Source organism: Balaenoptera borealis, assembly GCF_965194805.1.
Source record: "Balaenoptera borealis genome assembly, chromosome: 3".
NCBI lineage: Eukaryota > Metazoa > Chordata > Mammalia > Artiodactyla > Balaenopteridae > Balaenoptera > Balaenoptera borealis.
The window spans coordinates 19,792,704-19,814,788 of NC_138866.1; the positions used below are offsets into that span (position 1 = coordinate 19,792,704).

The window sequence follows — 22,085 nt, forward strand, 5'->3', positions numbered from 1 at the left end:
GAATGGCAGCATTGAGTATTTTTTGTTCACTCTATTCTTCACTCAGCAAAGATCTTTTCAGAGAAACTTATACCTATCATCGTGGAGTAAGATTTCCTTTGGAGGAAACCACTTGTTTCGGTCTTTTATTTAATTATTGGGACTGATGAATATGTTTAAATATTTGTCATTTTGTTCTGTTTGACCCTGCTTTTAGCTTGGGCTAAAAGCTAAAATGGTGGATTTTGAGGAATGAATCCCCTCCCCCCAGTACTCTGCTCTTCTCCAAGATGACACTTGTGTCTGACAATTGCCACCATGTGTGTCTGCCTATCTCTTCAGCTGTGCCCTTGTCAGCACTTCCTCTCACTTTTCATCAGAATCACATTTAACATCTGCCCTTTAATGATCGGATGTGGCTATTAGCCTCTCCTGGGTGCCAACTTCACCAGCCTCTCTAGCAGTAAGATCACATTGTGACCGGCATTAATATTGATGGTATTAGTGCTTCCAACCTCTGTTCTCCCCTCACAGCAGTCTGTCCTCATTCCCATCCCCTTCCCTTGTAGCAAATAATTGTCACCATGGCTGCTCATCAGCTCTCTTTGGTCATTAAGCTACAAATGTGCAGGTCTGACACCTGCAGCAAAGTCTGTATCTATTACCTAAAACATTTACACAAGCCAGAATCAAATCACCTGGTGGATAGAAGTCTTACCTGCTGTACTTGATTTCAGTTTCAGTATGGAATTTACTGTAGCAGTGAACGGAGAATTCTAAAGACATGAATTAGGAGAAGGGGTGTATATCATAGAGATTAAGACCATAGTGCCTGAAGTTAGACAGAGGTGGTTTCCATTCCAGGATCTGCTGTGAAGCCTTGGAAAGTCATAGCAGTCTATCTCAGTTTTTTCATCATTATAAGAGGAATAAGAGCTCCCACTCATAGGTTTTGGGGTCAGAATTAAAGAAGGCAAAGTCTACATAATTAATCCCAAGGTTGTTTGGTGTCTGTGGACCAATGAATGTTACCTTTGTTTTTTTCATAGTAATAGGTTTTGGCAAAAGTGATACTCTATCCTTGGACTAAAAGACTATACTTTTGTAAATACGTGTATTATTGATCTGTATCTTCTACATGATATCTACTTGATGTTCATTTTATTGTCTGTCAGTTATTCAATATATTAAATTTATTAAGCACGTTTGAGAAGCTGAATTATACTAAATAGAAAAAAATCTACCACTACTGACATTTTATATTTGCTTCAATTAAGGATCTCATCATTTGTTGCATGATTAATGTAACATCTGTCACACCTCCAACTCCCACCCCCAGTCTACTCTGGATATTGTTGCCAGAGTGGATCACAAATCAGAATATATCAGTTTCCTACATGAAAGCCTTTCTTCATTAGCTCCCTGTAGCTTTTAGGAAAAAACTGATCTCTTTAATAAGGTACACGCTTGTGCTTCATGACTGACCCTCAGCTAACATCTCTCCCTCATGTCCACATTCAAACCAAGCAGAAGCATTTGAAACTCCCAGAGCCCACCTGCTTCGCTTTCAGCCCTGAGCCTCTGTAGCTATGTCTCTCTGTAACACTATTGGTGTGACTTTTATTCGACCATTTAGACATTAACTGCCTTGGGAACTTTTCCCTGACCTTACTTCACCCCATTCTCAATACCCACCTAAGCCATCCCACTTTACTTGTAATGTTTCTTACATGGGCCTGATTCCTTTCACGACTGCCTTTGAGATCTACAATGTTGAATTATTTCTCTTCATTGTTCTAGAAATTAGCATAATAGCTAGCACTTAGTATTATTTATTGATAGTTTTTTGATTAATAAAACATAGTTTCTTAAAATGTTTTATTGTATGGCAATATCTTTCATATAGAAGTCTTGGGCCTTAAGCCTATTGCAAATCAACTGATGTAGAAAAAAGGATCTCTTTCTCTTTATTGACTTTGATTCTAGAGAGAGTTGATGATTTATGTTCTGGTAAAGTTTGAAACTCCTTTAAGCTTTGAGTTGCTGATTTTGCTATTTTATCAAAGACATTTTCAGTTGGGCCTTGTTAGCAAGTTTTACAATTATGTCTTACTCATTAAACTAATATTGATGTCTGAAAATTAAGATATTAGTATATTTTAGCTCCCCAGAGAGAAACAACAGGGATAGCATTACTCAAATAACAATAAAGGGCATAAAATTCAATGTATTCTGCCTGAAGCAAGTGTTGAAATATCTGCTTCTTGCAGCCCAAAATCTACTTTTATCTATTGCTGGAAATGTGTTTTATGCTAGTAGCAATTTATATCACATTGTCTTAGGAAAGTCATTAAGAAAAAAAAGGTAGCAAGAAATAATATGTCAGAACAGTCTACAATAACTTTTATATGTCAGTAAAGGTAAATTTCAATGCTAGCCACAGTGAATGCATGAAAAATATCTTCAGTATGAAGTGTGTTTGGTTTTTCTCATGTACTGTAATGCTTATAACCTCCAATGAGACACTATCTTGTTTTTACAGACTTGACTTCTGACTTTCTTTATGACTTATTTGTCCTCTTATAATGGGCAACACTGATGAACCTATGTAATATCAATCAAGATGTCACTATCCTATTTATCTTTTGTTTAATCGTCCTTTTTTAGGAAGCGATTGAGCTCTACGTTAAATTTAAAGCTCTCTTTGGCAAGTTAGACACTGACTAGGGAATGAAGAGGGAGTGAAGGAACAGGAAGGGTATGAGTTAGTGCTTCCTCTAGCTGGACTAGATTTCTGCCTGATGGTGAACAACGTCCAAGACAGTGAAGGGGCCGTTTCATGATTTGAGGTGAAGGTTTGGCGTGGTGCCCAGGGTCTGCCACTCTGAGTCAGTTCTCTGGACCAGTCATATTATAAAACAATTCCTGATACGAGTGAATCACAGAAATGAAACTTCTTTTTTGGAGCACCCAGTGTTTTTATTTAGATGTTGTAAATTCCCTTCCTAATAAAATATGTGCCTCAGGGAGATTTTTTTTTTCTTTCATTTTAAAAAATGTTGTTCATCATTATTACTTATCAGTAGGAAGATGCCATTTATTTACACCAGCAGTCATAGGGGCAAGAAGAATACACAGTTAGCAATCTGTATAGGCTGGACGATTTTACACCCCCAACATCTTTTTTTTTTTTTAATATATTTATATTTATTTATTTTTGGCTGCGTTGGGTCTTCGTTGCTGCGTGCAAACTTTCTCTAGTTGCCGTGAGCAGGGGCTACCCTTCATTGTGGTGAACGGGCTTCTCATTGTGGTGGCTTTTCTTGTTGCCGAGCACTGGCTCTAGGCAGCTGGGCTTCAGTAGTTGTGGCACGTGGGCTCAGTAGTTGTGGCTCGCAGGTTCTAGAGTGCACGCTCAGTAGCTGTGGTGCACGGGCTTAGTTGCTCTACCGCATGTGGGATCTTCCCAGACCAGGGCTCGAACCCATGTCCCCTGCATTGGCAGGCGGATTCTTCACCACTGCGCCACCAGGGAAGCCCCACCCCCAACATCTTAATGTTACTCTATAACTGTATTATTTGGGGCATATCTATGACAGGTAACAAAAGCTCACTTGAGCTCATTTTAAAAATGAAATAAAATAGTATAAGATTCACCATCCTCAGAATCCAAAGGTCTAGGTTGCTCTAAGGAACTCAGGAAGACCTCTCTGTCTCTGTTTGCATTGGTGTCTCCTACCTTATTCTCTCTAACATAAGGATTAATAAAGAACAAGTTGAATGAACAACAGCCTCAAAAGTAGCTGATATGTATTGGTCACTTACAATGTGCCATTTAACATATCAAATGACTGACATATGCCATCTTGTTAGTTTGCTTTATAGTGTTATGAGGTTGATTGTTACCCTGATTTTATATCTGAGTAAACTGGAGTTTAGATTAGTCAGTAATGCATTGAAGACAATAGTCTTTTAGTTCACAAGGTAGGAAATGCCTATCGCCTCTTTCCAAATGTACATTTCCATGCTCTAGGAAACAAAAGAGATCAACACTAACACCTGCTATTTCCAATTTCAAATCTCTGGAGGAGGTGTTTGATATGTTCCACTTTGGTCAAGAACCATTTCTCTACGTCCAATCACCAGTGTCTTACTACCTGATGTCTGTATTATCTCTTTCTGGTAGTCCAAATATAAGTGTTTTTAACTTTCACCTTAACTTAGATGATTTGAGGTCTCAATCAAACTTCTCTTTGTCTCCTTATACTTCATTTGAGAGGTTTTTTTTTATGATGTCCATATGAAATTTACTCATTCTCTCTTCAGCTTCTTTCAAATTAGTTGTTTAATCTCTCCACTGAATTCTTAATTTTAATTACCACAATATTCACTTTTAAAAGTTTTACTTTTAGAACCTCTTCTTAAAAGTGGATTTTTTTCTAATCTCCCTAACCATTCCATACAGTATTTTATCGCTTCATCATATTTTGACTCCCCTTTTAAAACATATGAAACATGCTTATTTTATAGTCTATATTTGATCATTCCAACGTATCAGTCTTGGCAGGGATATAATTGTTCATCACTGATGATTCTCTACAGTGGCTTGTTTTCTCTGATATAAGATTAATTAATTTTGAGCTCATGGTCTATGATAGTTTTTTCTTTAAGAATTCCTTTGAGCCCTGCTGTAAGATACTTCCTGCAGAAAGACAGTGAACTTTGACTCTGATGTGCTCCTTGGTGGCACTGGCAATCCTAAACCAATTTTAAATATCAGTTTGGATGTTTGGGCCAAAAATCCTGCCTTCAAAATCCTTACAAGGATTAGTTTATCGTTAGGAATTCTCAACAAAGACACTCTCCTCCCTGACATAACACAGAGGCACGAACATTTGGTACATACTCTCTGGCAGGGTGGGGCATGAGGTTCTCACTCTGTGCCCTGATCTTTAAACAGAGATGTTTGTCCCAACTTCCTGCTTTGTAAGGGGCCGCCACTTTGTCCCCATTCTGTGTGCAGGGTCCATGTAACCTACCCTATTGTCCACTAGGGAATGGCAGTGCTCCATGGACAGCCACTAACAAACTATCTCATTGATCTCCCCAGGTTCATGATCAGTAGTCAGTTTAGCTGCTGAGCTTTCTCATACTTTCTTCCCAGTTCAGTTATGCTCATCAGTGTATGTGCCTTGTAACAGGTGTAGGAGGGCAGTTTAATATCTCCTACAATCATCCATTTTATAAAAAACATTAAAAGTATTTTGCTGTTGTTTTTATAACCTCTTGATCTACTCCTCTACTTCAATTCAGAGAACTGAACAGCAGTTAAAGTGCAAAGATATTCACCTCAGTACTATTTATAAGATAAAGAAGTAAGCAGTATATTTTAAGGAAAAAAGTAGGATATAAATATATGTATATACTTATACCGATCTTTACCAATCCTTATACCAACACACACACATACACACACAGAAAGAAGCACATTAAGAAGTAAACAACAGAGCACCATGAGCAACGTGAGGGGCGGAGCCTCCGGCACTCCAGGATCATGATGAGTTGGGGCGGGGATAAGGGAGGATGGGGGCATCAGCTGCTTCTTCTAGATGCTAGGGAATGCAGCTGGACCTGGATCCAAAGCAGACTCTCCATATTGACCATGGCAGGAGGACAACGCCTGGCTGGAGGACCAAGCGGAGGGCAGAAGGCTGGCAACCCTGTGCATTTGGTTGGAGAATTTAACCCATTTACATGTAAGCCATGTGGCTGACAGGGCCTTGCTGCTCCGGCTGGGTGTCAGGGCTAAGCCTCTGAGGTGGGATAGCCAAGTTCAGGACACTGGACCACCAGAGACCTCCCAGCCCCAGGTAATATAAGTCAGCGAGAGCTCTCGCAGAGATCTCAGTCTCAATGCTAAGACCCAGCTCTACTCAAGGACCAGCAAGCTCCAGTGATGGACAACCTATGCCAAACAACTAGCAACAAAGGAACACCACCCCCCCCCATTAGAAGAGAAGCTGCCTAAAATCATAATAAGTTCACAGACACCCAAAAACACACCACAGGACGTGGTTCTGCCCACCAGAAAGACAAGATCCAGTCTCATCCACCAGAACACAGGCACGAGTCCCCTATACCAGGAAGCCTACACAACCAACTGAACCAACCCACCAACTGCCCCCACTGGGGGCAGACACCAAAAACAACGGGAACTACAAACCGACAGCCTGTGAAAAGGAGACTCCAAACACAGTAAGTTAAGGGAAATGAGAAGACAGAGAAATACACAGCAGATGAAGGAGCAAAGTAAAAACCCACCAGGCCAATTGAAGAGGAAATAGGCAGTCTATCTGAAAAAAAATTCAGAGTAATGATAGTAAAGATGATCCAAAATCATGGAAAAGGAATGGAGAAAATACAAGAAACGTTTAACAATGACCTAGAAGAACTAAAGGGCAAACAAACACTGATGAACAACACAATAAATTAAATTAAAAATTCTCTAGAAGGAATCTATAGCAGAATAACTGAGTCAGAAGAACGGATAAGTGACCTGGAAGATAAAATAGTGGAAATAACTACCTCAGAGCAGAATAAAGAAAAAAGAATGAAAAGAATTGAAGACAGCCTCAGAGACATCTGGGACATTAAATGCACCAACATTGAAATTATAGGGGTCCCAGAAGAAGAAGAGAAAAAGAAAGGGACTGAGAAAATATTTGAAGAGATTATAGTTGAAAACTTCCCTAACATGGGAAAGGAAATAGTCAATCAAGTCCAGGAAGCACAGAGAGTACCATACAGGAAAAGCCAAGGAGAAACACGCCAAGACATACATTAATCAAACTATCAAAAATTAAATACAAAGAAAAAATATTAAAAGCAACAAGGGAAAAACAACAAATAACATACAATGCAATCCACATAAGGTTAACAGCTAATCTTTCAGCAGAAACTCTGTAAGCCAGAAGGGAGTGGCAGGACATATTTAAAGTGATAAAAGGGAAAAACCTACAACCAACATTACTCTACCAAGCAAGGATCTCATTCACATTCGATGGAGAAATTAACACCTTTACAGAGAAGCAAAAGCTAAGAGAATTCAGCACCACCAAACCAGCTTTACAGCAAATGCTAAAGGAACTTCTCTAGGCAGGAAACACAAGAGAAGGAAAAGACTTTCAATAACAAACAAAAAACAATTAAGAAAATGTTAATAGGAACATACATATTGATAATTACCTTAAATGTAAATGGATTAAATGCTCCAACCAAAAGATGTAGACTGGCTGAATGGATACAAAAACAAGACCCATATATATGCTGTCTACAAGAGACCCACTTCAGAACTAGGGACACTTACGGACTGAAAGTGAGGGGATGGAAAAAGATATGCCATGCAAATGGAAATCAAAAGAAAGCTGGAATAGCAATTCTCATACCAGGCAAAATAGACTTTAAAGTAAAGACTATTACAAGAGACAAAGAAGGACACTACATAATGATCAAGGGATCAATCCAAGAAGAAGATATAACTATTGTAAATATTCATGAACCCAACATAGGAGTTACTCAATACATAAGGCAAATGCTAACAACCATAAAAGGAGAAACCGACAGTAACACAGTAATATTAAGGGACTTTAACACCCCACTTTCACCAATGGACAGATCATCCAAAATGAAAATAAATAAGGAAACACAAGCTTTAAATGACACATTAAACAAGATGGACTTAATTGATATTTATAGGACATTCCACCCAAAAACAACAGAATACACTTTCTTCTCAAGTGCTCATGGAACATCCTCCAGATTAGATCATATCTTGGGTCACAAATCAAGCCTTGGTAAATTTCAGAAAATTGATATTGTATCAACTATCTTTTCCTACCACAACGCTATGAGACTAGATATCAATTACAGGACAAAAACTGTAAAAAATACAAGCATATGGAGGCTAGACAATACACTCCAAAATAACCAAGAGATCACTGAAGAAATCAAAGAGGAAATCAAAAAATACCTAGAAACAAATGACAATGAAAACATGACCACCCAAAACCTATGGGAGGCAGCAAAAGCAGTTCTAAGAGGGAAGTTTATAGCAATATAATCCTACCTCAAGACACAAAAAACATCTCAAATAAACAACCTAACCTTACACCTAAAGCAATTAGAGAAAGAAGAACAAAAAAAACCCCAAAGTTAGCAGGAGGAAAGAAATCATAAAAATCAGGTCAGAAATAAAGGAAAAAGAAATGAAGGAAACAAAAGGAATGATCAATAAAACTAAAAGCTGGTTCTTTGAGAAGATGAACAAAATTAACAAACCATTAGCCAGACTCATCAACAAAAAAAGGGAAAAGACTCAAATCAACAGAATTAGAAACGAAAAAGGAGAAATAACAACTGACACAGTAGAAATCCAAGGATCATGAGAGATTACTATAAGCAACGATAGGCCAATAAAATGGACAACCTGGAAGAAATGGACAAATTCTTAGAAAAGCACAACCTTTCGAGACTGAACCGGGAAGAAAGAGAAAATATAAACAGACCAAACCCAAGCACTGAAATTGAAACTGTGATTTAAAATCTTCCAACAAACAAAAGCTCAGGACCAGATGGCTTCAAAGGCAAATTCTTTCAAACATTTAGAGAAGAACTAACACCTCTCCTTCTCAAACTCTTCCAAAAAATAGCAGATGGAGGAACACTTCCAAACTCATTCTACGAGGCCATCATCACCCTGATACCAAAACCAGACAAAGATGTCACAAAAAAAGAAAAGCACAGGCCAATACCTCTGATGAACATAGATGCAAAAATCCTCAACAAAATATTAGCAAACAGAATCCAACTGCACATTAAAAGGATCATACACCATGATTAAGTGAGGTTTATCCCAGGAATGCAAGGATTCTTCAATACACGCAAATCTGTCAATGTGATACACCATATTAACAAATTGAAGGAGAAAAACCATATGATCATCTCAATAGATGCAGAAAAAGCTTTTGACGAAATTCAACACCCATTTATGATAAAAACCCTCCAGAAAGTAGGCATAGAGGGAACTTACCTCAACATAATAAAGCCCATATATGACAAACCCACAGCCAACATCATTTTCAATGGTGAAAAATTGATACCATTTCCACTAAGATCAGGAACAAGACAAGGTTGCCTACTCTCACCACTATTATTCAACATAGCTTTGGCAGTTTTAGCCACAGCAGTCAGAGAAGAAAAGAAATAAAAGGAATGCAAATCGGAAATGAAGAAGTAAAACTGTCACTGCTTGCAGATGACATGATACTATACATACAGAATCTTAAAGATGATACCAGAAAACTACTAGAGCCAATCAATGAATCTGGTAAAGTAGCGGGAAACAACATTAATGCACAGAAATCTCTTGCATTCCTATACACTAATGATGAAAAATCTGAAAGAGAAATTAAGGAAACACTCCCACTTACCATTGCAACAAATAGAATAAAATACCTAGGAATAAACCTACCTAAGGAGACAAAAGGCCTGTATGCAGAAAACTATAAGACACTGATGAAAGAAATTACAATAGATACAAACAGCTGGAGAGATATATCATGTTCTTGAATTGGAAGAATCAATTTTGTGAAAATGACTATACTACTCCAAGCAATCTACAGATTCAATGCAATCTCTATCAAACGACCACTGGCATTTTTCACAGAACTAGAACCAAAAATTTCACAATTTGTATCAAAACACAAAAGACACTGAATAGCAAGAGCAATCTTGAGAAAGAAAAACCGAGCTGGAGGAATCAGGCTCCCTGTCTTCAGACTATACTACAAAGCTACAGTAACCAAGACAGTATGGTACTGGCACAAAAACAGGAATATAGATCAATGGAACAGGATAGAAAGCCCAGAGGTAAACCACACACATATGGTTACCTTAGCTTTGATAAAGGAGGCAAGAATATACAGTGGAGAAAAGACAGCCTCTTCAATAAGTGGTGCTGGGAAAACTGGACAGCTACATGTAAAAGAATGAAATTAGAACACTCTATAACACCATACACAAAAATAAACTCAAAATGGATTAAAGACCTAAATGTAAGGCCAGACACCATCAAACTCTTAGAGGAAAACATAGGCAGAACACTCCATGACATAAATCACAGCAAGATCCTTTTTGACCCAGCTCCTAGAGAAATGGAAATAAAAACAAAAATAAACAAATGGGACCTTATGAAACTTAAAAGCTTTTGCACAGCAAAGGAAACCATAAACAAGACCAAAAGACAACCCTCAGAATGGGAGAAAATATTTGCAAATGAAGCAACTGACAAAGGATTAATCTCCAAAACATACAAGCAACTCATGTAGCTCAATATCAATAAAACAAACAACCCAATCCAAAAATGGGCAGAAGACCTAAATAGACATTTCTCCAAAGAAGATATACAGATTGCCAACCAACACATGAAAGGATGCTCAACATCACTAATCATTAGAGAAATGCAAATCAAAACTACAATGAGATATCACTCACACTGGTCAGAATGGCCATCATCAAAAAACCTACAAACAATAAATGCTAGAGAGGATGTGGAGAAAAGGGAACCCTCTTGCACTGTTGGTGGGAGTGTAAATTGATACAGCCACTATGGACAACAGTATGGAGGTTCCTTAAAAAATTAAAAACAGAATTACCATATGACCCAGCAATCCCACTACTGGGTATATACCATGCGAAAACCATAATTCAAAAAGGGTCATGTACCACAATGTTCATTGCAGCAGTATTTACAATATTCAGGATATGGAAGCAACCTAACTGTCCATCGACAGATGAATGGATAAAGAAGATGTGGCACATATATACAATGGACTATTACTCAGCCATAAAAAGAAATGAAATTGAGTTATTTGTAGTGAGGTGGATGGGCCTTGAGTCTGTCATACGTGGTAAAATACGTCAGAAAGAGAAAAACAAATACCATATGCTAACACATATATATGGAATCTAAAAAAAAATAATGGTTCTGAAGAACCTAGGGGCAGGACAGGAATAAAGACGCAGACATAGAGAATGGACCTGAGGACACGGGGAGGGGGAATGGTAAGCTGGGACGAAGTGAGAGAGTGGTATTGACATATATACACTACCAAATGTAAAATAGATAGCTAGTGGGAAGCAGCCGCATAGCACAGGGAGATCAGCTCCGTGCTTTGTGACCACCTAGAGGGGTGGGATAGGGAGGGTGAGAGGGAGACGCAAGAGGGAGGTTATATGGGCATATATGTATACGTATAGCTGATTCACTTTGTTATAAAGGAGAAACTAACACACCATTGTAAAGCAATTATACTCCAATATAGATGTTGAAAAAAAAAATCAACGTAATGTGTATACCTTGATTGGGCCCTGGACTAAATAAATAACCAGCTCTATTTAAAAAAAAAAAAAGGAAAAGTAATAAACAACAATTTTATTTGGATGTTAAGAGTATGGTTGATTTGATCCTGGCTGTGACCCCTTCAAGATGTGTGAAATCGTGAAAGTTACTTAACTTCTCTGAGGCTCAGGATTTTGCTAGCAAACACAGGATAATTATACCAACACTGGAATTCTCACTTATGAGTAAAACCTGAGATCATATATGTATAGACCTTAGTAAAAGCTCAGTAAAATTATAATGATAATGTTTGTGGATTCCTGTGAATTTAAAATTCTTATAAAGAACTTAAAAATAGGTTAACTATATATATAATAATAAAAAGTAATATTTCTATTATTAAGAAGCAAAGAAAATATTTGCCTTTTAATATAGTAAAAAAGCATAAAATTATAAAATTAATTCTTGGCATTAAGAAGCTTTTCAATTTCAGTCCGATTAGCTAGGGCCCTGTGGAGAAACCAGTTTGCATATGTTCTTAAAAAAGAAAGTTCATAAATGTGAGATAAGGACCTACCCATTTTTAGATTGCATTTTCAATGTGGACTCTAGCCCTGTATTTTAAATGCTTCTTACATCTGAAAGTGTGTTTTGCGCTTGTAATCTCTGAAAACTAATGATCACAGAGGAAACAAGTAAACAGCAAATTGCTATGGATTATTTTTGATTTGTATGGACTTAAGTAACAGAGGTCATCAGATTCTTTTGTTTCCTCAATTATTGTCTCCCTCATTTTTATCAGCTATGCTAAGGCTTCATTGACAATTTCAACTTTAATACAGAAGAAATATATTAAAAATAATATAAGGAATCCAACTAATTTACTTTAAATGCATTCTCTTTCAGATAATATTGCTGATACCCTGCTTTCTTCTTACCCCTTTTGTGCAATACATGCTGCCAGTCTATTTTTCACTTTGATTTGTATGTCTGAAAAGATCAGCAGAATTAGAAGACTTAGAAGTTGGCCTTTCATACTGAGTCTTCCAAACACAGCAACACAAGCACTGGCAGGTAAAATTTCAAGGATACGGTTGTGCACAGCAACTAATGGTGTCAAATATAGAAACTTTGGCTGCTTCTGAAACCCAACAGTATGTATGGCACACATTTTTTTTTTAACATCTTTATTGGAGTATAATTGCTTTACAATGTTGTGTTAGTTTCTGCTGTACAACAAAGTGAATCAGTTATATGTTGTATCGCACACTTTGAACTCTGTCCAACAACTCTGCAACTGAAAATGATCATTCTTAGCAGGCAGAAAAATAATCAAGTTCCCTACCAGAATTCTGAACTTCAGAAATAAGACAAAGGAATCAAAGGGTAGAGAAAGTAACACCTCTATTATTGGAAAGCTAGTGGGAGATGTAGCTTGTTTGAGAGCAAAAGCGGGTTTCCAACTTTTCCATGACTGACTCCACTTTTGAGGCCTTGGAGAAGCCCACTGGTGAGAAAGTTTGATGTTGTAGAGTGAACAAAGCTACAGTTACTGAGGTCGCTGCCTCTCACCTGAGAGAGGAAAGAGAGAGAAATACTCAATTTCTTGTGCTCAGGACCTTCATTAGCCTTTTTGACCGGTTCCAGGAAGGTGCATCGATAGCTGCCTCCCCAACCAGGTAACCTCTCCTCTGTGGCACTGGAGGGGCACCAGACACCTGGGGTGTTTATGAGGGAAAACCCTTTCTCATGAAGAACAGAGGAGTAAGGAGTGTGCTTTTTCCTCCACTCTTGCACATCATATGAACAAGGAAAGAACATCTGAGAAGGGGGCTAATTCACCTATGACAACTTGTTTGTATTCATTTGTCTGATTCAAGGAGACTTCCCGGAAGCATTCTAGAAGAAATTTCAAAATGAAAATGAAAGATCAACCACTTTCCTGTACTACTGAGGAAGGGTCAACATTTCCTGCCATAATCTATTCTCAAGATTCATTCGTAAATTTGGCTAAATTCTTAGGATAGTGTCTAGATTTAAAAAAAAAATTAAAGATTAATAAATACTTGTTGGATAAATGAATGAGTGTCTAAGAAAACTTATCTCCTTTCCTGAATACATTTATACTGATTTTTTGTGGCATACCATTGAGAAAAAAGGTTACAGAATTTTCTTTCATGGGTTCTTAGAAGAGTGAATGTCTAAACAAATAGATAAATGAAACTGAAAATACGTAGGTTTGATTTTTGGTCCTATATGTGCTGAAAAAATTAGCTTGACATTATCACCTAGAAACCTGATTCAGACACCTTTAAGAAGTGTGATCAAGCGTATACAAGTGAGCCTGGAAGAAAATGCACAGAACAGAAACTGTCTCTTTCATCATCTAGTTTTGTAACTTCTGACAAATTTCTTCAAATATCTGATTGAAACCTGATCTGTAAAATCATTCCCAGAAAGAACTTTTGTTGTTTTTGCCTGCTTAAGACAGTTTACACAAACAAGCTCCTAAGTTTTCTTTAAAGAAACTTCTACCCACACCCTCCCTCCCAGAAGTGTCTGGAATTTGGGTAGGATTTTGGGGATTGCATTTCCAGCAGTACTATAAGTGTTCCAGATTGTGTCTGAAGACCTAGAGACATATTTTCTTCCATTTTATTTCATCCCAACAACACCACTATGTTGTGGGTAATAAGCAACAGAATTTCTTAGTAGTATTGGAAATTTATAGGGGACCTCAGTTTGAAACAAAGCAAAATTGAACAACCAGAGATTGCAAGAATTACTGGGTCTAGATAGTTCCAGTGAAACTAAGTATCAATATGAAAGGAAAGCCTTCTTCAAGGGAAGTTTGGTGGTTAGGGGTGGGGAAGCCAAGTCTTTTTTTATCCTATGAAACTCTACTCCAGATTCAAAATCCAGGAAGAAAAGTAATTTACAAACCTTCATCAGATTCTGATAGCATTCTCACTCCAACCAAACCAAAGGAATCTCGAAGGTGTAAGTTATGTCAAGAAGATTCCTTGAGTGTCTTCTAGATGCTTGTATCCTATTAGGGTTTCAGCATTTATATGTCCCCACTTGTTTGGAACTGTTCTGATTTACATCTGTTGTCCCACTTTAAATATTAACAATGTCCCTTTACCAAAATTGTACCAGTTTTGGTGACATGTTATGTTTTCCCTCAACGGTGTGGTGAAGTTGGCTCCTCCCAGCTGGCACCGGTTCTTCATGTGCAGCTCTTTCTAATGCCACATTCAGTGACATCACGTCAGTAGTTTTAAATCAGCAATAGCAGGTGGTTTATACCATGGGAATTGGCAAACACTCCAGCACCCCGAAACCCTGGCCCCCAAGAGATGGTAGAGCAGCACACCAAGGTATGTTGGACTGGTTTAGATTATGGACTGTTCTCTGCCATCATAACAAACACACTTTCCTTTTAACAACATGAAAAATGTGAAACAAAATTGCCCTGGAAACTAACCATTAGTGGAGAGACAAATAAAGATATCCCCAGAGGCCCATTTCTTTTGTTTTTTCTGGAACTGAGCAAAGAGCAGGCTTAGCAGATCTGAGTTCACTCAGGGGAAAAAAAAAGGCAGATCAGCTGGGCTCTGGGGGGGGCTTCCTTTCTAACCTTACCCTTTCCTGGGTAAGGAAATGTCATTGCTACACAGGCACCAGCTACCCCTTGCCTTCCTTTCATTATAAATAGTAAGAGTGTTATAGACACATGGGAAATCTGTCTACAAAAATGCTTCCATGCTGCCTTTTGTCCAGCTATGTCCAGCCTAGACACGTTCTCTGTGGGCTGAGGATTGCTCTGTAGTCATGCGTGCTCTGGGACTTCTCCACTCGTCATATTTGCCCTAATAGCACGCCTCACGGTGCCATTACTTTATTGCATCCGTGTTCCTCCGCACGTCTTCATTCCTTGGAAAACAATATACAATAAAGCAAACATTGATTTTACCATAGTATTCTAGTAGGAAAGTTAGGTGTCGCTATGTCACAGATTTGGAGACAGCACTTCAGCTATTCCAAAGGATTACATTTAACCCTAATGAAGAGGTTATCAGAAAACATAGTGCATCCATTCTTTCGCGTAATGGAAAATAATTACAATTATAATTGCTTTCAAATAGCAACTGCCTAATATGTGTTGTGCATTTATCAGGCAATTTATATACACTATCTCATTTCAGTTTCATGAATATATATATTCATATATATACATATATTTTTCTAATAGGTGAAAGAAAAAAAAGAACTTCTGACTTTCATGCAAAAACATTTCCAAAAGTGCACTTGGACCTGGGATTCCAAAACAATGGTAAAGGAACCTTGACCAAGGTCGTATACCAACTAATTTGTATCATGAAATATATTGAACACAATATTCTCTAAGGACATTGGAAAGATTTTTACTGTTCTCTGATTTCTTTTTGAAGAATAGCAATGTGCAATATCTTATACCTCGTGCATTACAGCAAGAAGAGTCTGGGCCTGAGGTTCAGAAAAACTGCATGTGAGTTCCAGATCTGTCACAACTCATCATGTGATTTCAAAAGATCTTGACCAATTTATTTAAATTGTTTTCTCATCTGCCGAATGGTAATCACTGAAATCTCCAAAATTCCAAAGGACATTTGTGAATACAAAAATAGATAATTATTCTGAAACATCTTTGAACATTATGTGTGCTATACATAGGTACAGTATTTTTAGTTTAGATTATGGGAAGCAAAGGTAAATAAAAATGCAGTAGCTTTTTTGGCTATATGATTCAGCTCAGCCTTGAACTCTGAATTCAATTTACACTCTCTGTTATCATAAAGTGTATCAAAATATATTCCAAATAATTTTCTTTACTTCCTGTCATTAAATGGCGACCTTTCATTTCTTTTTTAGCATTGCATATTCTCTTTATCCCCTAAAGCCCTGCAAAGCTGAGAATTTTGCAGCAAAGCTATATCAAAGTATTTTTCTTGCATCTCACATTTCCTAAATTCCATTAACTGACTTGATCATTACAGATAGCATCGAATTGACCTGGATTCCCGTATTTTCACGTTATATGCATTTCCCAAAACCTATGATAAAGAGAGAGGATCCTAAGGCAGAAGCCCTCTCTTGACCACTCATGCAGGGGGTTCAGCCTACTTCTGCCTGGTTAGACTGGGGAGACCTGTGAATTATACACTTATTTTCTTGGACTATGAATTCCTTGAGCCTTACTGAGCTAAGGGATTTTGAGAGGAACAAGAGAATAATATTATAATGGCATTCAGAGAGAAAAGATTCTGTGCCAGAAAAGGTCCTATTTTTATTTCAATTGCAACCAAAAAAGAAGAAAAGTAACAATCTGAACAAGGAAATCAAAGCTAGAGTGAAATCAAATGTTGGATACCTTTATTATTTTCACTTCTGTGTTCATGATGCAAACATACATACATACAAACAAACATACATACATACATAATTAATTAACAGGCCATTTCTCTGAAATTCTTAATGACAGAGATATGTATTCTATTGCCAGTACTTTAAGAGCAGGTAGCCTTCTTTTGAGGTATCTTATATGGAGATCGTCAAACAAAATCCTTTCACGCAACTCGAAATTCTTTCTGGGACCAATATTTCAGATACTTTAAAAGTTAACTTTCTTAATTACAGGTGTTTCCTTTTTTTCTTATTTTACTCTATTTTTGTGTAATTTAATTGTACAATCGGGAATCACTGAGGCATTTAGAAATTTCTTCTGGCATTTTAAATTGGCCCAACACACTCTGAGAATAAAAATGAATTATGCAGGGAGCATTTTATAAGAATATATTAAAACATTTACAGTCATCTACTGTCTTCTTTCAGAAAAATGAAAGTTTTGGGGAGCTGGCTGATAAGAAAAAGAAATCATTGGGATATCTAGACTGTAAGGGATCTAAACACGTATTTAAGTCAAAAGTAACTACGTTTTTTAAACATCTTTAATGTCTAATTAATAAAAATGTTTCATATTTTACTATTCCCATTTCTTAAATAAGTGCCAAAAGCCTAATATTAATCTAGTAAATTTAGATTTTTATTGTTTAATAATAAATTTTATTTCAAACCATTTTATAGGTATTTGTAACCTGGTTTTCAAAAATTCCTTTTAAATTATGACTTGCTATTTCCAGTGTTAATCTAGTGATTCAATTGGTAAAAATTTCCAACTATTTCCATTTAATAGTTTTTAGAAAGTTTTTAGTTTTTAGTTTTATTCCATAGTGTAAATATGACTTTATAAAAAATAATTTTAAAAGGAAACAAAATGCATATTTTTCTATTCAAACTTTGTGTTTTAGGAGTTACGCAGAAGAAATACGGTGCAAGGTTATAGATTTCTGTTTTGTTGGTATCACCTCTACTTTGCTGTGGATTTTGTTTGTATCACATATTTAATCCTGGGTTATTTTGTATGCTTGGCTTGTCTGCTGTTTTTGATGATCAAAACTGTCAGAAGTTACTCTGACCTTTTTGCTAAAACATTTGGATCTAAGTTTAGTCTGGTTAAATTGAAAATTGGACCCCTTATACAAAAGTCAGCTTTTATAATGTTTGAATCCTACGTGTTTGACCTCGCAAGACCAGACTGGAGCAGTAAGTTTTCAAAGAATTCCACACAGGTTTTTCTTTTGGAAAAAAGCTGACTTTTCTCAGCTCCCCTTATATATGTGGCCTTATGTAATCTCCTTGGCTTTCTTGTTACAACCCCAGAACTCTGCCTGTTGGTTCTTATTTTGAAATGTTAACCATAGGTTATGCTCTCTGTATTCTACTTTTTTTTTTTTTTTTTTTTTACTACTAATCCAATCTTGATGGAGAATGAAGTTATCTTCCCATCTTTCCTCTTTCTCTTTATCCAGAAAAAATACATTTTCAATGTTCAGAATATTCTCTTTGGGTTTTACTCATAATCACATAAGAGTAATAAAAGTTAAAAATGAACTTGGCAAAATTTCAAAGTCTACGACTATCATATACCAGCCACTAGTGGATAGTTCCTCACTGCCTTCAGAGAGAATATTTGGAAGTTGTAATGTATTCCTGCACTCTATGTAATATTTTATAGTGAGAAATTATCCTTCCCCTCCGTAGTATAATAAAAAATTAATATTTAGTCTTTGTGCCCTGTCCCTGGCACAGAGCTCCTAAAACCCATGGAATTTACTGTTGTTTTCATGCTAATGAGATAACTGTTGAGAGGGTGAGGGGTGGGAGCTAGATGGCTTCGGGATGGGGGATGGTATCCAGAAAAACCAGACCTTGGCTAGAGAGCTGGGACTTTCAACCCCACCTCCCAATTTCCAGGGAGCAAAAAGGGGCTGTAGATTGCGTTCAGTTAACAATGGCCAAGTAATTTAATCAAACATGCCTATATAATGCAACCTCCATAAAACCCCCTAAATGTTGGGGCTCAAGGAGCTTCCAGGTTGGTGAACTCACTGGTGTGCTGGGAAAGTAGTATGTCTAGAACAGGACCTGGAAGCTCTGTGTCAACCCCTCACCCCACACCTTGTCCTACATCTCTTCTGTTTGTCTGTTCCTGAGTTGTATCCTTTAAAATAAACTGGTTCACTTACGTAAAGTGATTTCCTGAGTAAAGCGATTTTTTATGAGTCATCCTAGCAGATTATCAGAATTGAGGAGGGGTTGTGGGAACTGCTGAATATACAGCTGGTCTATCAAAAGTATGGGTGGCCCCTGGGACTTGCAGAAAAATGTGTACATTATGAGCATTTTGCATATTTGAGGACATATAGACTTCATGGGAACTATAATATATTGGTAATCTACAACCTGGCACATGGGGCATTTTGTCAAGAACATCACAGATTAAATGCTACTTTCATCCTGACGTTCATATTGAGAATCTACCAGAAGACAGGACTATAAGTCCTGAGCACGTAATTACATCCTGCATCTTCACAGTGTTCTAAGAGGATCTTTGTTGAACTACATCGTAACATTTGGGGGTAACATGATATTGTCATTAGAGAATGAAAGACCTGCAGTTATTTGATAACCCACATGTCACTAGTCCATGCATAAAATAAGGCCTCATTAATATGATAGTCATAATTTCACTGGCTTACAATGATCATCTGCTGACCATCGACTCTAGCCCCAGCAAAGTTATATCTTCTTTCAAGCATTTATTTGAAGTTCCAGGCTGTGTTTTTGAGGGGTTTTGTGTCTCTTTGCCAGTCAGGCATTAACATCATTCTTTGCTGCTCTTTTCTTATACACCATGGTTCCCCTGGGTGATCCATGTGGTCAGCATTTCCCTGGGGGTGCCACCTTTGATGGTCATAGCAGGTGCATCTATTTCTCTGTTTATTGGCTACTCTGTATAATATCTTCTCCAGCTTTTCCACTGGATCCATTGAGCACTCAAGTCATCAAAGCTGTATGATTTTTCATGGCAGATCTAGGATGAGTCCATCTTTCCTTCTATGCTGTAATCTGATCTTTGAGTCACAAAGGATGGAAGCTCGTGTTGGAATGTAGTCCCCAGTTTAATCAAATAGCGCTAGTGTGCTTACTGACAATCATCTTTTCTCAAGGACCTGGTTATGCAGCCTCAAGGATAGGAAAAGAACATATTTCAATAATAGCCAATGAGCTATTCTCAGAAACACTCTCTGTATCTTCTGAGCATCAAGACTTGGTATCTAGGGACTTCCCTGGCGGTCCAGTGGTTAAGAATCTGCCTTCCAATGCAGGGGACATGGGTTCAACCCCTGGTTGGGGAATTAAAATCCCACATGCCGTGGGGCAACTAAGCCCATGCGCTACAACTACTGAGCACGTGGGCCACAACTAGAGAGCCTGCGTGCTGCAACTATGGAGCCCATGTGCTCTGGAGCCCGCACGCCACAACTAGAGAGAAACCTGCGTGCCACAATGAGGAGCCCATGCTCCTCAGCAGAGGATCCCCCAAACCACAGCAAAGATCCCGTGTATTGGGGCTTCCCTGGTGGCGCAGTGGTTGAGAATCTGCCTGCCAGTGCAGGGGACAATGGTTCGAACCCTGGTCTGGGAGGATCCCACATGCCGTGGAGCAACTAAGCCCATGTGCCACAACTACTGAGCCTGCACGTCTGGAGCTTGTGCTCCGCAACAAGAGAGGCCGCGATAGTGAGAGGCTCGCGCACCGCGATGAAGAGTGGCCCCTGCTTGCCACAACTAGAGAAAGTCCTTGCACAGAAACGAAGACCCAACACAGCCAAAAATAAATAAATAAATAAATAAAATTAAAAAAAAAAAAGATCCCGTGTACTGCAACTAAGACCCAACACAGTCAAAAATAAAATTAATTGATTAATTTTAAAAAAAGACTTGGTATTTACATTAAATTTATGACAGCCAGCTATTTCTTACCCTAGGATTAATTCCCTCATAGAGATAGTTTGGGCCTACTGCAAACAGACACTCAATAGCTTACTACAGTGGTTTCTTAAACACACTAAGATGAAGATTAACCTCCAGTATTAGACAGAACTGGAATTCTGTTACAAAATTTCTTTAGCTTTCAAAAAAATGAAAACATCTGGGATCTTATTTCACTAGTTTACCAGGTGGCAACTGTTTACTCTAAATTCAACTTATACTTAAGCTAAGACTTCCCACCAAAATTATAACATCCAAAGCTAAGGTAGGAGGTTAAAAGTACATAAAGGTCCCTTTTTTTTTTTTTTTAAATTTATTTATTTTTTATTTTTTGGCTGCACCGTGCAGCAACCAGGGATTGAACCCACACCCCCTGCACTCGGAGCACAGTCTTTTTTTTTTTTTTAATTTTATTTATTCATTATTTATTTATTTATGGCTGTGTTGGGTCTTCGTTTCTGTGCGAGGGCTTTCTCTAGTTGCGGCGAGCGGGGGCCACTCTTCATCGCGGTGCGCGGGCCTCTCACTGTCGCGGCCTCTCTTGTTGCGGAGCACAGGCTCCAGACGCACAGGCTCAGTAATTGTGGCTCACGGGCCCAGCTGCTCCGCGGCATGTGGGATCTTCCCAGACCAGGGCTCGAACCCGTGTCCCCTGCATTGGCAGGCAGATTCTCAACCACTGCGCCACCAGGGAAGCCCTAAAGGTCCCTTTTGTACATAATAAAGTTTGTATTAAGTCATTTATATCATGGCTTCTTTAAAAAACAAACAAATAACAAAATGCAATCCAGAAAACTTTTCTTCTGATAGTGCATCTTATTTAGGGAACATCCTAAATTGTATTTGCTAAAGATAAATAAGGAATTACATATATTCCAGCTCTTTTGTCAAGATTACTAGTTAGATTTCCTTTACCAAATGTTCCAGTCTTAGCTCTCCTTTACTTCAGTCCTCAGGTTTTGGGGAAGGAACATTCCAAGGTCAATGTGATCATTATTCTCGCCTATGTACAACCAATGTTTATTTTTAATTTGAGACTGGTAAATAAAGCTCTAATGAGATTTTAATGGCATGTTGGACACACTTCAGTGTCCAGAGATGTGGCATCATATTCAGGAATGCCATTATCTAGATTAATTATCAATAGCGGACAGATATCATTAGAGCAATGTGAAAATGAGAGAGGTTGTAGAAGAAATTTGCTAGGCAGAGAAGCCAGAGGAAAACATCTGATTTGCAATTATTTACTATATCTAAAATCTCTTTTTTG

The 22,085-nt window shown here is 37.8% G+C and overlaps 1 long non-coding RNA gene across 1 annotated transcript; it reads left to right on the top strand.

The window, feature by feature from the left end:
• Positions 1–329: 329 nt before the first annotated feature.
• Positions 330–21,675, top strand: LOC309625366. The gene is made up of 2 exons (XR_014242487.1): positions 330–21,104; positions 21,520–21,675. It is a non-coding gene; the product is annotated as an uncharacterized lncRNA (long non-coding RNA).
• The last annotated feature ends 410 nt before the right edge of the window (positions 21,676–22,085 follow it).